Source organism: Melospiza melodia, chromosome 9 (genome assembly GCF_035770615.1).
Source record: "Melospiza melodia melodia isolate bMelMel2 chromosome 9, bMelMel2.pri, whole genome shotgun sequence".
Classification (NCBI taxonomy): domain Eukaryota; kingdom Metazoa; phylum Chordata; class Aves; order Passeriformes; family Passerellidae; genus Melospiza; species Melospiza melodia.
Window position 1 is genome coordinate 33,371,967 of NC_086202.1, and position 15,936 is coordinate 33,387,902.

Consider the following 15,936-nt stretch of genomic DNA (forward strand, 5'->3'; position numbering starts at 1 on the left):
CTGCTGCAGTGAGCAGCAAAGCACTGGCAGTCTGTGCTGTTTAAGATCAGGTCAGTAAAGGAGACCTTTAAAAGCCCATCTGAAATTCTGTTTTGTTGTCCAGCTGTCCCAGGTTGGCTGCTTCTCCATGGCCAGGGACTGTAAACTCAGCTACCATGGTGAATAGCAGGAGAAATGGATTCCCAGGACTGATGTGCAGGAGACCTTGGAGGGGTTTTCCCCTGTAATGTGGTAAAATAGCATAAGAAGTATTCACTGTGATAGTGCTTGAGCCATTTCTATCATGTGAGATCTGTTTTGAGCAATCTGGAACATCTTTGCCTGGTCTCAGACTCCACTTGCTCCCAGGTGCTGTAGCACATGGAGAGGAGATGCAGAGGTGCCAGTCACCCAAAAGACATGTGAAATGTACTTTCTGTGAGGAGCAAACACTGCCAACCACCTAAAGCCTCCTCTATTACCTCAACCTTTTCCTGCTGCTCCCAAGGAGCAGACAAAGGCAGCTCAGCACTTGTCTCCTTGAGGGAACTGGTGTAGGCAATTAACGCAGTCTGCTGTTAACAAGAAACTTCAGAAGACAGAAGCGCTGTTTGCAGATGTGTTGGGGCTGGACTGCAGAAAGCCCCTGATTGTGACTGTAAATCACTGCTGTGTGATCTGGACCTGCCTTTCATCCTCCCTCCAGCAGAGCACAAGAACTTGGTGCTCCAGAGATGGGGTGTGGAGGGGATGGAGCAGCTGCTGGGCAGGGGTAGCTGGCAAGGTCAGCAGCTGTGGCTGCTGCTGCAGGAGGCTCTGGTGTCACAGCCTTGCAGAATGGTTCCTCCATGCAAAGTCGTGTGTGTGGGACAGAAGGCTTTCCTAGAAGGAGAAAGCCGCTGTTTGAACCTGGCTCAGTAAAGTTACTGACTCACTGATGCCCTAACAATCAATTTGGGCGCACTGAGTTGTTAAATGATGTCTTACTGTTTGCTTGTGTATTTCAATTGGGATCCTTGAAGGAATCACAAGGTGGGAAACACGCCCTTCATAGAACTTAGCCGTCTGTGTGTGGTTTTTGGAAAGCTCCTTGTTCTAACTTATTGTTCATTACAAGTAGTCTGCTCTAAATGGACCTGAGTGAGGCACAGGAGCCTCTCTCAGGCAGCAGCCAGTGCCTGAACCTGCTGAGTTTTCTCCTGGAACAGAAAGCTTGGAAAGCAGCATTTCCAAGTTGGAGCTGATGGGCACCAGTGCCCTTTGCCAGAATGTGCCACAGGCAGTCTCAGAGCTGCAGAAATGGAGCAGGAAGGGTCCTGCACTGTTGGTGTTCAGGTACAGAAGATTGGTTGGTCGTTAGCTTGGCTGCTGCAGCTGCTGTGCTGCTCAGGTTCCTCAGTAGTGGTTCAAGGATCCAGCTGGCCCCTTGTCCTTCTCAGGTGTCCTTGGATGTGAGATGCAGGCAGGTTGGACTGCTGCTACAGCTGCTTGTCTTGCCCCTGTTGTCCATGATAAAGTGGAGATGATGGCCCCGGCAGTGCTTTAACAGCTGTAGTCTGTTAAATATAAGGATTGGCAGAGGTTGTTTCTCTGGAGTCCCCCCATCCTCCCCACTGAGTGTGTCTCTGTCAGGTGGGAAAGGTGCCACATGTCAGCAATCATTTGCCTAATAGTGTCGTTAAGCACCAATGCAATCAAACCAGTGTCAGAGTTAAAATTATCTCCTAATTAGACTGAGAATCAAAGAAATCCTGGCTTGTGGGAAGAGGAGGGAAGCAAGGAAAGAGTTTGCATTGAAATGCAGTTCTGGGAAGGTTTGGGGCGCCAAAAGAAGTTCCTGTCTCCCCATTAAGGTGAGCCTGACCCTTGCATGAGCTAGACCTCTAGCCAGATCAGAATGAGCATTTTTAAGCCTCTTGCTGGGCTGTAAATAGTGTGGGGAAAGCTTAATGAAATCTATTTGGGACTGTGCAGGCTTTATTTCTATTTATCTTAGTAAATTCCATTTATACAGGGTCCAGAAGTCCTGGTTTTTCTTACCCAGCCAGCACCTCCTGCACCTGAGATGTGTCAGAGGTTCTGTGCAGGGCCGATAAAGGGGAGTAGGGGGAAGTTTTACAGCCCCTTTCTGTAACCTCCTGGTGCCCAGGAGGGTATAAGGTGACTCTAAAAACTGCAGGGCTTTGTGGCTTGGTAGCCTTGATGAGCCCTTAATGGAGATCATCGAGGGGTGAGGTGTGAGGTGGAGCTGGCTTTGCACACCCATGGCATTCAGCCAGCAGGGACAAGAGTGCTCCTGTTTGCTGCTGGCATTTCTGCAGGGTGTTGGGGGTTTTAAACATCAGAGGAGCTGCCTCTCTGTTCAGGGAAATGATGGACCCAACACTTGGGTGAGAGGAGTGACTTTTACAAGATACTTTGCTAGAAACTGCTTTTTTTTTTGAGAAACCAGGTATTTAATCTTGCTTAGGCAGGACTTTCTGTCTGGAAGATGCAGAATTCAAAAAAAGGATTTGATATTAATTAATAGTAAATGTACATGAGAAAGTTCCTCTGCCAGACGTCATCCCCTGAGCTGCCCCACACTCTCCTGCAAACTTGCCAACGCGTTTCTCACCAGCCTGCAAAGCCCAATGAGTGCTGGTTGCTTGGTGGTCTGGGAGATGATGCTCCTGCATTTTTCAGTGCTCTGAAGGGTGGAGGTTTTGGTAATCCAGAGAGTCACGGTGTCAAATTCATGACACTTAATGTTTTACTGGATTTAAATCCATCTTCCCTATCTACAAAAGGTGAGAACAGCAGTTACTGCTGATCTGACTTATTTACTATGGCTGTTAGTCTGTCAGACTGGCTGCTGTGTTGTTAAACATACTGTATATATTAATAACAAATAAGAGCTGAGAAATAGAACAGGTCTCACAAATGTTTCCAAGCTGAGGACCACACAGACTCTGTTCTAGACTGTGAAACTGTTCATGTCTCTCTTTGTTACTGTTAAAAAATTGAAATACTGTGGTTTTGAGGCGTTTGGTGGCCCAGCCCCTTGCTTCTGGTACAACTTGGTGACAACTTGGTGATAACTTGGTGATGACCTTGTTCAGAAAGGCTGGGACAGGCCAGAGCTTCCCCCTGCTACAGCATAATTTCATAAACACCTTGTTAGCATTTGCCTGCTGAGAACCCTTCAATGCCAGAAAAAAACCTCAGGTGAACTTAAATTAATTCTGCTCCTCTTGCCTGCAGGCATATTGGTATTAATCTTTCTGGATTCCTAATGTGGAAAAGAAATTTATCCCCAGAGGAGAAGGGTGTGCCAGTCACCCACCATTCAGGTGTGATTTCCAGGCTGTGTTCAAACTCTTGCAGTTGTAACTTGGCCTGAATTCTTTTCCCAAGTTTGTAGTGATATCCTTAAATTACAGGAACACAATGTAGAGAGGAGACTTTGGCCTTTACAAACTGGCTTGAAAACACTTAAGTACCCTGTGCCTGCTGTGTGAAAGATCAAATTTGGGGAGGGGGTTGTTTGCTGTACAGCCTCCTCATTGGTGATGGCACAGGGTCATTGGGAATGTCACTGCAGAAATGGTGCTTGTCTGTAGGCAGGCCATGTGGGATGTGCTCTGCCTGAGTCGATTTGCTGAGTTCCTGCACTCCTGAGCAAATCTGATTGCAGCTGGTGCAGTGTCCTGCAGCGCTGTAGCAAGGCTGTGACCTGTGTTCTCCTGTTTCCCTGCTCTGTGCTCATTTGGCTGCTGCTTTCCCAGCTGTGCCTTGTGCGTGTTTTTAGTTTCCATTGTGACTGTTCCCCTTCAGAAATGAGTAATCTTTGTTATTTAGTCTGAACTTGCTGTAAGTGTTCCTGGTTTACGTGTCTGCAGCAGTGGTCTGCTTTCTCACTGAGGATTTTTTTTGCCTCCAGAGCTCTTTATGGATTCTCCTAGTATTTGTCTGGACAGCCACTTACACTCCTCCCAGCCAGCTATTTTAGTGCTTCTCTTAATGCTTTCTCAAGGGCTAATGCGTTTTCAGTGCTGTGCTGGGAAAGCACGCAAGGTTTCAGCTCTCTGAGGCACTTCCAGAGCCCATTGGGCCTCCTGCCCCCCAAAAGGATAAAGTCTGCTTGGAAATGCCTGGGCCTCATGTCTGAACTCATCACCTTGTTGCTTTCTGTCTGATTTGAGCAATAAGCTTTGTCCTACACTAAAAACAAAACAAAACAAAACAAAAAACCCCTGTGAAAGAGGGATGTGCTTTCGGTGTCTCATGTGAGTGTTTGCTGTGCAAGCTTTCAGCAGAGCTCATTGGAAGGAATTGTGACCAGCAGCTGTGGCAGCTGGTTGTGGCTCACTTACAAATTATTTGGATCCCACCACCCATCAGCAAAGCAGTGTAATCAGGGAGGGGTGAAAGAAACAGGTTGTAATGGAGGCCCAGCCCTGAATCTCTCTTCCTTTATGTCTGGACCTTCCGAGTTGCTGATGCTGATTTTGGGGATGATTTTTTATCAGACTGCAGAGCTGTGACCCCAGCAGATTTCACAGGCTTAGAAAACCAGGCAGAGTCCTACCAGCAAGTCAGCTGGGGAAATGTGCTCTCCTCATTGTTTGTTCACCCAAAACAGCCAAAATAATTTTAAAAACAAAGGAGAGAGAGAGAGAGAGAGGGTCTTTTGAATGGGCAGATAGTAACAGGACAAGAGGGAGTTGGTTCAAAGTGCCAGAAGGCAGGGTTAGATGGGATGTTGGGAAGAAATTCTTCCCTGTGAGGGTGGGAAGGCCTTTACAAATTGCCCAGAAAAGTTATGGTTGTCCCTGGAAGCGTCCAAGCCCAGTCTGGATGGAGCTTGGAGCAGCCTGGTCTGTGGAAGGTGTTCCTGCCCATGGCAGGGAGTTGGAATGAGATGAGCTTTAAAGCTCCTTCCAACCCAAGCTGGTCTGGGATTCTGTGATTGTCTCTGGCCTCTTAAAGCTATTGCCATGGAGGAGCAGAAGCCTGGGATTTACAGTTGAAAGAGCTTTAAGTCATAATTAGCATTGGATCAAGGGAGAAGTCCTGCTTCCCAGGGCTGTTCAGTGCAGTGAGAAAGCATTAAAAAGGTTCTTGGAAAGAAGGTATGGAGAGAGTCTGATTCTGTGTGAGCTGGGCCAGCCTCCCCTCTTGGATGGAGAGCATATGTTTTGGATTATGTTTTGAAGTCCTTACCTCGATGCCTGTCGCTTCAAGGCTTCTCCACAGAGGCTTTTTTTGCTCTGTTTTGTGTGTATATTTAATTTTCCAGAGAAGAATGGTTCAATTCTCATTAACGAACTGAGACTGTCAATGAAAATACAAACTGTAAAGGTGTCTCTGACAGCTTGTATAACTCAGAGCCAAATTGTAAATTGCCTTCTTCTAGACCACTGAACACCTATCACAGTATATTAAACCCAGTTTAATTGATTTGGAAAAGCTTTAAGGAAGTGATCAAGCCAAAGATCTCCTGTTACTTTCCATTCCAAATCCCTCTCCCTCAGGATAATCTCTTTTCCCAGGTCTGTTCATTCTTAAATGGCCTTAATAACTAGAAAAATGTTCATTTTCCTAGTAATTTTTTTCCAATGGTTCATTTCCAAGGCTTCTCAATCTCCCTTAATATGAGTTAATCCTCAGCCTTCATATAGGAAGGAAGTGTGAACTGCAAACCCTGTGCAACATGTGCATCTCTCATGTGTGGTTGGCAGTTTATAATTGGGCAAGTAGTTCAAATCAATTGTTGGGACTGGCTGTTGAAAATGGATTTGTTTGGTGTTGGATCCTCCTTATCTTTTATTCTTTGGATGGAGCTGCAACAGCTTCCATGGGGAAAAAATTGTAGGTAGAGGTGTAAACCCAGTATATTATATGTTCTGTGCATTTAAAACAAAGTGAAAATACTTGAGCTGAAACAATTTGAAAAATTTCAATTAAAATCCTACTAAAACAAGCCTTGTGATCTGGGGGACAGAAAATTTATAGAAAACAGTATTTTAAAATGAAGAGGTAGAAAGAAATGTTTGGGTAATCCTGGTTTATCGCACATCCTGGCAGTGATTAACTTGATAAGTTAGGGGAAGTCATAGGTCTGTTTTTCTTAAAGATTCTTTAGTGATTTTAACTTGGATGCCTGGACTTAATCATTATATAAACTAGAGGTGGGTTTGTGCACAGTGTGTGTCCATAAACCCTGTTTTGTCTGGTTTTGCCAGGACAGAGGAGGGAGGTGTGGGAGGGGACAGGGTGGATTGGTGCTGAAGGTGGCACCTGCAGGGGAGCAGCCCTTCCCGAGGGCATCCAGCCTCTGATCCCCACAGGCTCAGCCTGGAGGAGTGATGGGTGTGACTGAGCTTTGAGGGTGCACTGGCTCCTAGATGAAGGGATTGATTTCAGTTTACAGCTTTCCTCAAAGTTTATCTGTCCGTGCCTCCGTTGTGCTTCCCTGCATCTGAGCCTAATTCCATTCAGATTTGCAGCACAGCAGTGCCATGCAGGAGATGCTCAGATGAATAGCTCTGAGCTATTAGGAGATGCTGTTGCAGTCATTCCCTTAATCAATGGTCAATTAAATAAAAACCTTTTGATCTCTGGGCCTCCTGGTTATGACCAGTGATGAGGCAGGGAGTGTTCCAGTCTGGGGAGCAGTCCCACAGGTGATAAAAGCTTTTCCTCCTCCAGAGGAGCAAGTTTGGGTTTCTGAAACCATGCACAGAATGCTGCAGGATAGCCTGTGGGTGCTGCCTGTGCTGTACAGAAGGGGTTAACCGTACTTTCTTATGGTTAGGGAGATGGAGCACCTCTGCTGTGAGGAAAGGCTGGGAGAATTGGGATTGTTCAGCCTGGGGAAGAAAGGCTTTGGGGTAACCTAATTGTTACCCCAATTTTCCAGTATGTGAAGGGAACCTACAGAAAGAGAGACTATTTATGGGGGGAATGGCTTTAAACTGCCAGAGGGCAGGGTTAGAGGCAATATTGGGAAGAAATCCATCCCTGGGAGGGTGGGGAGGCCCTGGCACAGAGTGCCCAAAGAAGATGTGGCTGCCCCTGGATCCCTGGAGGTGTCCAAGGCCAGGCTGGGCAGGGCTTGGAGCAACCTGGGATAGTGGAAGGAGTCTCTGCCCATGGGAAGAGAGGCTGTAACAAGATGATCTTTAAGGTCCCTTCCCACCCAAACCATTCCAGGATTCTGTGACTCTGTGACCTCCCCCTCTCCCAAACAGACCAGGTGAGATGAGCGGGGAACAGCTGAACTGGGAAACCTTGGGGACTGAATTGAGCACACTAGTTAAGCATCAGGTTGACAATTAACGTGTTTGTGTTCTTCCTGCACGTTGTTGGTGTGTCAATAAAGATCTGCCTCTGCAGAGCACTGCCTTTCACTCCTGCTTTAACTTGTGCCAAGCTGCCTCTCCAGGCACGTACCGATGGCACACAGGAGGTGAGCATTGCACCATCTCCTCTCCCAGGGCACAGGAGGAGGGCAGTCCTGCAAAATAAGTAAAAGTGCATCGTTAACCAAAGGACATTAAACATTAACATATGGGGATATTAAGTTTGTGTGTAAGTATCCTTGAGCTGTGGTCTGGTAGCACAATGAAATGGAGTTCTTTAATGGCTTTAAACATTCATATATTTTTATTGGAATTTTTTTCCTTTCCTTCTGTTGCTCTAGTCTTGCCAGGGAACATAAGGGGTTTAGAAGCCAGAATTGCACAGTAACAATCCTTATAGCAAGCAGCATATCCAGGGGGAGAATGTCAGGCATTTACCCTTAATCAACTGGAGGATTCTTCCAGGGCTTCATGAGCTGTGTGTGGGAAGATGTGTGTAGCAGAAGGATTGATTTTTACTGTACTAATCTCACCTGGTGGTAAACTGCTGCAAACTGATTATAGAAGGCAGGGAAGAATGCCAAGTTGAACATCCTACACTTTGGTATTTCTTCCTGGCCAGTGTGAATTGGCTGCAGGTATTTGTAGCCAAACTTAGGTTTTTGCTTAGGGACTGAACTTGTGAGAATCAGAATATCTATAAAGCTTTTCTGGCACTTCTGGGCAACACTCTTGAAGTTCCCTGCTAAGTGCCTCATAAAGGATTCAATCCTAAAGTGAGTTTGGCCTCTAGGCTCACCCTGTAAGGCTCATAATCCCAGAGAAGGAACCACTTTTTGTGGACTGCCTGGATGTGCCTTTGTGGGTACAGCCTCTTGCTGTCTCAGAGTACTTACCTTTCTGTTCCACCACCTTTTGGACCAAACCCAGGTGTGAAGTTAGCCAGAGAGATGAGATTGTTTTGTGTTGTGCTTTCCTGCAGGGAGCTGGTGGTGCAGGACTCCCCCAGCAGTGGGATGTGCTGTGGCTTGCAGGATGTTGCACCTCTCCATATCTGAGGCTGTGCAGATCCTCCCAAGCTGTGCATGTGCTGGCCCTGACTCCAAAGCCTGCACGAGCCTGCTGTGCCTTTCCACCAGCGAGGTTCCCTCCTTTCTGAGTTTATTTCCCTGGAAAACCAGTGGGAGTTGGCTGCTCCCCAGCACACACAGGCAGAAGGAATTCCCTTGCACTTGTGGGAGTCTCACTCTGTAACTCTGCTCATTGTTTCATTCTTGGTGCTGGGAGTGCGGGGATGTCAGGGAGGCGCTGGTTCCTCCTCACTGGGAAACTCTTTTTCCACTGTGAGAAGAGGGGCAAGAGCTCTTGTTTGAAACTGGTTCTAACTGAGGCTAAAGGAGTTACCTAATGGGGTTGGTAAGTGCTAGAGGAAAAAAAAAATCACGAGAAAGCAAACAACAAAATAACAGCTGAGCTGCCCTGGGGAAATGGCTGAGGGGAATCCATCTGATGCCTTCTCTCTTGGTTATGCAGTTTTCAGCTGTGGGTGGCTGAGAGAGACAAAATCCCTGAAATTAGTGAGCTCAGAACTCACTGAGTTCTTCAAACCTTTTTTAAACAGTGGTTGACAGCCCCCTTAATTTTGAGAAGAGAGTTAGAAACCTTTTCAGTAAGATTCAAGTGATGAATCTGGAAATTAGGGAAAGGAGTTTAGCTCTCAGGTTTCAAAGCTGACAAGTTTAAATGCATCCTAGTGTTTTGTTTGAGTTCTATGTTTCAAGCCTTCAGGATTCAAAGGAATTAAAAGTCTCAGTGTTTTTTTTTTCCCCAGTAACCATGAGGATTGTGTTAAAGAAGTGGAATCCAAACCATCCTGCTCCACTAAAGCAAAAATATTTTCATGGTGAAACTGTGATCTGGCATCACAAATGGTCAGGGAGAAGTTCCAGCCCCGTTTTGTGTTGTCTGCCAGAGGCAGGAAGTTCTGTGTGAAGGTTGGGTGAAAGAGGGAGTGTGAGTGTCTGGTGTACCCTGCCTTAAGTTAGGAATTGGGTATTTCTCTGTAAATTGTTGGCACTTGCAATACAATTAAGAATATAGATTGAGAGAAGGTTTCGGGTTTTGATTTGGTTTTTAGGTAAGGGAGTAGTGGTGTGGATGGTGGCAAGGGAAGCACCTGTTCAAAGCAATGGATTCTGCCTGGCTGATGGGCTTAAGATGTCAGCTCAACTTTTTTCCCATTTATTACCTCCTCTTCCTTCTCTTGTCTCCCAGAGGCTCAATCACACCCATCAAATGCAGCGATGTTCCTGCTCAACAACAGTTCCTGCTGCAACTCCTCAGTTCAGTGTCTCCAGAGTAGCAGTAATGCCTGGGAGAAAGGCACAATGAAGGATGAGGAACAGTTACTTCATCCCTGCTTTTTCCCTTTTCTGCAGAGAATTAATCTCTTTCCTCCTTCCCCCTCCTCTTCCTGGACACTGTGGATTACCTGCTTCTTTTTAGGCAGATGGGCAAAGGAAGCAGGATGAGAAAGGAGTATTTATAGCTCACCTCCTGTTTATGTTCCCTTCCTAGCAGATGTGCTAGAGTTTTGTACTAATGCTGGAAGAAGAGAAAATTCAGGCAGGAACGAGAGCTGAGGCAAATGAAGATCGTTTGCTAACGCGTAGGTCATACAAAGTGCTTCCAAATATAAGGAATAACACTTCCCACATCTTGCTGGCATTGCCCTTTTTTGTGTGTCTGTCTGCAGCCTGATTTTAAAACACAGAAGAAAAAAATCCACGAAGAAAAGCACTGCAGTTCAGACGGGTTCTTGTTTGCTTGACCTTCATCCGCATGAAGCGCTGCCCTGTGGGGGCAGTGGGCGCAAAATGTTCTTTTTGGTGCAAAATCTGACCTCTTGAGTGGGATGGAGCAAGGGCGTGCTGTCAAAGAGAGAGAGAGAGGAATCAGTTCAAGCCAGTGGGATTTAATCAGACAAGTGTTGTTTGGGTCCTGGGAGACAGTTGAAAAAGGCAGCAGTTTGGACTTAGAGGAAATTGTGCTCAGAAGTGTTTGTCTTGTTGCTGTCACTGCCAGGGCACAGCTCTTGGGTATAGGGGCATTCCCTCTCCAGCCAGATCCCTGGGGGTTTGCATGGATGCAGTGGGAGCTGAACCCTTCTGGGAGCAGGGGCTGTTCTATCACATCCCAGGCTACCAAACAGCAGCCCAAGGTATTTCTTCTGGGAAATTCTACACAGATGTATTGGCTGTGTGAATGTATCCAGAGGGAGTTTGCATGGATGAAGTAGGAGCTGTACCCTTGTAGGAACAGGGGCTGTTCTGTCACATCCCAGGCTCCCGAACAGCAGCCCACAGCCCAGACTATTTCTTCTGGGAAATACTACACAGATGTATTGGCTGTGTGAATGTATCCAGAGACCACAGCGAGAAGCTGGAGAACATCTTCCATAGAGGGCTGAAAATTCCTGGTAAAGTTGGGCTCAATTTCAAAGGAAGATGGAGATTTTTTTTTAATATTTGTCTCTCAAAGAGAGATCCTGGAAGTTGGGCAATGGTGTCCAGGCACCTCAGAAAGAAAAGAAGGGGGTGAGAGGTGCAGGCAGACATCTCCAGTGGCAGACAGGCCTGTCTTGGTCCCTTTGGAGGTGTCTGAGGAGGGCAGGGAGGACGCTGAGGAGGAATTAGCAGGAATTAGCTGAGGTTGGCACTGGCAGCAGGCGGGTCCCTCATGAGGCGCCGCCATCTTCCCCTGGTCACCTGCTGCCCTCAGAGCCCTCAGTGAGGGACTGCTGTGGGCTGCCAAGGTCCTGTGAGTGCTCAGAGCCCCACGCTGGCTCCTTTGTCAGAGGTTTTATTGACAGACTGGTTTGAGAGTCACTGGGTGGGGGGCCTGAGGCTGGGAGGGGTCTCTGTGGGGGCTGTGTGGGGTGTCATGGGGCTGAGGGGGTCTCTGATATCTGTGGGATGTCACAGGGCTGAGGGTCTCTGATATCTGTGGGGTGTTATGGTGCTGAGGGTCTCTGAAATCTGTGGGGTGTCGTGGGGCTGAGGGGGATCTCTGATACCTGTGGAGTGTTATGGTGCTGAGGGGTCTCTGATATCTGTGGGGCGTCACAGGGCTGAGGGGTCTCTGATATCTGTGGGGTGTCACAGGGCTGAGGGGTCTCTGATATCTGTGGGGTGTCACAGGGCTGAGGGGGTCTCTGATATCTGTGGGGTGTCACAGGGCTGAGGGGTCTCTGATATCTGTGGGGTGTCACAGGGCTGAGGGGTCTCTGATATCTGTGGGGTGTCACAGGGCTGAGGGGTCTCTGATATCTGTGGGGTGTCACAGGGCTGAGGGGGTCTCTGATATCTGTGGGGTGTCTCAGGAGGCTGAGAGGTGTCTGGGGTTGAAGAGTCTCTGGTCTCTGTGGGGTGTCACAGGGCTGAGGAGTCTGTGGGGTGCCCAGGGGATGAGGGATCGCAGTGGGCAGTGCCTGAGGGGTTTCTGGGCAGAGTTGGATCCTGGATAAAGGGTTGGGTTAGGGGCAAAGTGTTCATTTCAGGCTGTTTCTTGATATTATCTGCTTTAATTGGCAGCAAATCAACTTTCCCTTAGTCCAGTCTGCTAAGCCAGTGAGCAGTGGTGACTGATCTCCCTGCCTTCATCCTTTTATCCTGTCCTGTTCCCAAGGAGCTTGGGAGCAGCTGGCTGTGCAGCTGGCCCCAGTCAATCCCTCACAGCTCAGTGTGCTTCAGTCCAGGCAGAGCTTATGTGCTGTGCAAAACCACTGGCTGTGTTGGGAAGTCACACATCTCATCCCTCAGACAGCAGGTTTCTGGTCAGGGCAGGGCTTTGCCCTGAGTCTCCTTTACTTTGCAAACAGCTGGTGTGAAGGGGAAGGAAAAGTGGAGGACAGAAGGGAACTTTGATAATTTAGGATCAAGGTACTGTGTTGAGTCTTTTTTTTTTTTTTTGGTTGGGATTGAAAGCATTTGAAATGGTATTGAGATAGACTTAGATGTTTATTATTTTATTTATATTATATTTATATATTTATATTTATATATTTAATATTATATTTTATTTATATTATTATTTTTATTTAAAAGTTGTGAGTTCTACAGTATTTCACTAACAAGTTACACAAATGGCTTTGTATCTATCTCTACAAGGTCTTTTAAGGAAAAACTATCTAATTAAGAAATAACACTTAAATTATTTTTACTTTTAGCTTAATAACTAATCACTCATGTCTTGTCAATGTGAACTTTTCTGTCTAATTACAAAATACTACTCAAATTCATGAAGTAGAAGGACTAGTTACTGCTTTAAAACTATTGTCTCATATATATTCCTATATTTTAAAACTTTAAACTCCAAGTTCTCTACTGTGTGATATTACACACTTCTAATCAAACTACACACTCATAATCTTAGTTCTGTTATTCAATTTTGGAAGTCTTCTCCACAGCCTCAGGTCAAATGCTGTTATCTCTTGGGGGTCAGTGTTTGTCAGCACAGGGAGTCTGAAATTCTCAGCCTCCAGGATTCCAACATCCTGTTCAAGAGAGACCAGAATCTCTCAGGTAGAGTACAGGAGCAGGAATGAGCTCAATGCAGATAAATGGAGCCCTTCAGCATGGTTGAGGTGGGTGGCTTGGGCTGCCTGGGGAAGCTCACAGCAATTTTCACCACTCAGATTCCAGCCTGGAGGTTTTAGGGTAACCACTTTTAGAGCCAGGAAAGACATTCAGTGTTTCATGCAGCAGAAGTTGGGATAGAGGGGAAAATATTTGTTTCTTGTTGGAAAAGGTGAGCTGCTGTGGATCAGACTGAAGGCTGCCTCATATAAAGGAGGCCCCTGGTAATTTGTAAAATAGATGTGCCAGAAGCACTTGCAAACGTGTCTCTTCAATGCTTTACTTGTGGTAAGAAATTTTTATGCAGAGAATGCTCTGTTTTTCACTGAAGCTCTGCAGTTCTTGCTGCACTGGCACTCCAGGTAATGAGTTAGCAGCATGTTTTACTTGGGTTCTAGAGTCAGATGCTCACCTTTTTTCATGCTTGGGGTGTGGGGTTTTTTTTCCTGGTCAGCCTCTTTTCTGATTTTAATTAGTGTTTGGAGACTCAATCTCCTAAAGTTGTTAGTGTTCCATCATTGATAATTACATACCTGGAGAGCAGGAGCTGCTCCCTCTTTTTCCATCATAGAGCACTCACTGGTAGCCAAAAGGTTGATTTTTTTTCAGCAAGGCTTTGATTAACTTTGTCACCCAGGTAGTGTTGAGAAAGCTACATTAGGACCTATGGAGATGCTGTTATTTGTGCCTTTGGGCTGGCTAATACAGACCTGGAGGAAGGATTAGTGTTAGGTAGAGGACTGGCACTTTTTTTCTCTTGCTCCTTTAATCATTTTGGGAGCGCAGCTGCTGCATAACCCTGAGCCTCTTAGCATGCATCTTACTGCAGATAAGGCAGGAAATGAAGGATCTGATGGATGTGGAATGTGAATTCCTGCGTGTGTTCCTGTGAGACCCAGAAAGTTATCCTAGTGCTTAAAGCTTTTTGCTTTTGTGGTCTGCCTTGGTGCTTTTCACACTCCAAGAATTGCTTATTTTGGGAGGGGTGGACAAGCCTGTATGGACTAAAATTTGGGTGGAGTTATTGCACACTTGGTTGCTGAAGGGGGGTGGGCTCTTGCCTGTTTATCTGAGGAGCAGATCTGGTCAGTAAAGCTTGAAAGGGGTTCCTCTCTGTGCCCTGCACTGCTCTGATCCCCGGCTTCAGCCTTCTGACACCTTCCTGTATGAAGCTGTTGAGCTGCAGACATCGGGTAATGGGTTCAAACATTTCTCTCCATCTCAATGTTAAAACAACAGTCTCCCTTCAGGAATAGAAATGATGGATGGCTCTGTAAGTTCATTCTAACCTTGGGTGACATACCATGACATCTTGGGCTCTGCTCAGTTTTGAGCTCATTTGTTCCTCTTTTTCCCTTCCTGCCCAGTAGAGACTGTTTTTGTTGATAAGGAATTGCACCAGCAGCACAGTTCAGAGCTGCAGGAGTGGCAGATGCGAGTGTTTAACAGCATCTCTCCTGTAAAAGGTTCTGGCAGCGCCTCTCCTGTAAATGTACACTGCTGGGGAGGGGAGTGTTCACAAACAGAGGGGTTCAGCCCATATTGGGATGCAAGAATTGTGCAAGGGGTTAAGTCCGGGGACACCTCGGGTTTTTGATGAGTCACCTAACATGCCCTGGTTTTTCCAACCTGTTTTGCCTTTTCCCTGTTTTGTTCTACAGGGCAGGAGGCTTCTGGAGTGAGCTTGTGTCTGTCAGATACTCTTAGCCTTAAGGCAAAGTATTTGCCTGTGCTACCTGATAACATCTTCCAGCTCCATGGTTGTTCTGCAGTAGGATAATGTTGGCTTTAGCAGGTTTTAGGATGTTCTGAGAACTGTGTTTTTGGGCTGCTGTCCACATCTGGTGGAAAAGCAGAGTCCTGCCGTGCAGTGTTTGGAAAATGAATTAATTATGTTGTGTAGAGAGAGAGAGTGAAGCAGTAAAAACCTCATGTCAGTGCTAGCTGTGCTGTGGGATCAGGTAAAACTTTTCTACAGTCTTTGGGGTAGTGCTGTGTGACTGAGGAGGGTTTGTGTCTCACTGAGTGAATTCTGCCCACTTGTTTTTGTATCTGATGCTATTTTTGGAAAGATTGAAATTCCCCTCCTTAGGTAAAAATTGGTTCTGAAAATTGATTTGCATGTGGCACCACATCTTATCCTTGAAGCTTCTGACTTTGTTAATAATATAACAGTAATGCCAAGACAACAGAGCTGGATTTGTACAGCATGTGGGATTGTAGCTGTGTTTTTCTCGGGTAGTTTTGAGTCTAAAACCTGGGCTTTTTCAAATGGGAGGGATAATCCTGATTGCTCAGCAGCAGCACATGCTGTCAGAGTCGAGAAGACTTGGTTATTTCACTTGTAAAAAAGCAAATTTGCCCTTTGGTTCCCAACATGCAAATGTTTTTTACAACATTACTTTTGCTGAAGCATTCAGCTTCCCACTTGAGTTACAGCTGTTTGGTGCCCACTTATTTTCCTGTCTGATTTGACCCTGGGAAGCTGAAAATGCAGTTGAGAGGAGGCAAATTGAAAATGACTGATTTTTGTTGTCAAAATGAATAGAAATGAAATACAAATACAGCACATGTCACAGTGAATTTCTAGAGCTGTCAGTGCAGTGACCATCAGGGCCAAAGGTCCTGCTTTTGAGAAAGATCAGTGGAAACTATCCTTGGTTTGGATATCAGGCTTCAGAGCACAAGGCAAGTAGCAATTAAAGCCATTCAAAGTAGGTTATCAAAGGTAACCTCATGAAACACAGAGGTCTGGACAATTTGGCAGAGAAATAATCAGCAACCTGGGTTTTGTTTGCAAACATCATTACAAGTTTATTAAAACAAGTCCTCCCTGTAAGATACCTTTATAAAAATGTAGGTTTGGCAGCTGTGTTTTAGCATTCAGCAAAGAAAAAGTATCCCAGACTGCAGGAATGTCCAAATTGGACAACAGCTGTTGCAAAATCCGAGGCTAGCCACTGAAATGTGAACCA

General features: G+C 46.1%; 1 protein-coding gene across 3 annotated transcripts in view; it reads left to right on the forward strand.

The window, feature by feature from the left end:
* Positions 1-15,936, forward strand: part of MCU (mitochondrial calcium uniporter) — an 86,601-nt gene that overhangs the window by 57,141 nt on the left and 13,524 nt on the right. The gene's annotated exons all lie outside the window — the stretch shown is intronic.